The 1,371-nt window shown below is 35.5% G+C and overlaps 1 long non-coding RNA gene across 3 annotated transcripts in view; it reads left to right on the top strand.

Annotated features, from left to right (window-relative positions):
• Window positions 1–497, top strand: part of LOC109116765 — a 6,144-nt gene extending 5,647 nt beyond the window's left edge. The window contains exon 3 of one of the 3 annotated variants that reach the window (XR_002024271.1): window positions 373–497. This is a non-coding gene — a long non-coding RNA (uncharacterized LOC109116765). Of the gene's footprint in view, window positions 1–179 lie in introns of all 3 variants that reach the window. The other 2 variants (XR_002024270.1, XR_002024269.1) reach the window with 2 other exon arrangements.
• The last annotated feature ends 874 nt before the right edge of the window (window positions 498–1,371 follow it).

Genomic DNA, 1,371 nt, shown 5'->3' with positions numbered 1-1,371 from the left:
TATATATATATATATATATATATATAGTCCCAAGTCATCATATCATCTGCATGGACCAAAAAAATTTCGAGAAAATTATACAAAGCTAAAATGTAGACATGACATCATTTGTCTGAGAATTCTATTACAGAATATTAGAATGTAAGGGGTAGGATAATTTTATTTTAATTTTGAAAAAGAAAAGAGACTGGGAGCTAAAATGCGCATGAGGTAATGTGCGCCCAAGTCGAGATGGGCTGCAAAAGCACTGGACCTGGACGCGACCTGCCGGAGAATCTGAGCCGTCCGATTCGTCCATGTCTTGGTCCATCCAGTTCCCCACATGCGGGGCCCCCCTGCTTCGCTTTTATCTGTCTCGATCCTGTCATGCAGGATCAGTAAGCGCACGTTAAGGGATTCATTGCCCCTTCTTGGTAACTTGCGCCGTCAGTGCTCAGCGCTTTCTCCGGAGGTTTTCTCGCGTTTTGTCTGACCCCCCTGGCGTATGTTTCCCTCCTGCCTATCACACACATTTCTATATATACTTATATATTATATATATATATTTATATGCCCACCGTTATCATGATACCATCACCATGTGAATTTGTCTTTGCTAGCTAACTCTACAAAAAAACAGCTATATAGCGACGGAAAAATCCGTCGCAAATATAAAGGAAATCCGTCGCAATTAAGAATTTGCGACGGAATGTGACGGACTTATTTCCGTCGGTATAACGCTGTCGCAAACGTATAACGGTCGTTAATCCGTCGCAAAAGTGCGACGGAAAAAATCTGCGTTTTGCGACGGAAAGTGACGGATAATTCCGTCGCAATTTGCGACGGAATTTTTTCCATCGCATCCGTCGCAAATGTTTTAAAAAATTTAAAAAAAATATATAAAAAAATTATATACTATATATACACATACATATATATATATATTTTCACATACACATACATTACACACATACAAATATACATACCCATACATACATATATATATACACATATTTTCACATACACATACATTACACACATACAAATATACATACACATACATACATATATATATATACACATATTTTCATATACACGAACACATACACATTCACACATATACACATATACACACATACATAAATACTCATACACATATACATTTCCCAAACACATACACATATACATTTCACAAACACATACACATACATATAAACACACACATATACACATATTCATATACACATACAATCACATATACATACATATACATATTCACATTCACATATATATACACATACACATACATAAATACACACACATACACATTCACACATACATACACATTCACTTACACACATATATAAACACACACATACACATTCACACATA

The sequence above is a fragment of the Tarenaya hassleriana genome, unplaced genomic scaffold, assembly GCF_000463585.1.
Source record: "Tarenaya hassleriana unplaced genomic scaffold, ASM46358v1 Cleome24, whole genome shotgun sequence".
Lineage (NCBI taxonomy): Eukaryota > Viridiplantae > Streptophyta > Magnoliopsida > Brassicales > Cleomaceae > Tarenaya > Tarenaya hassleriana.
The sequence above is the reverse complement of the archived record's forward strand: the minus strand, read 5'-3'. Positions and strand labels throughout refer to the sequence as shown.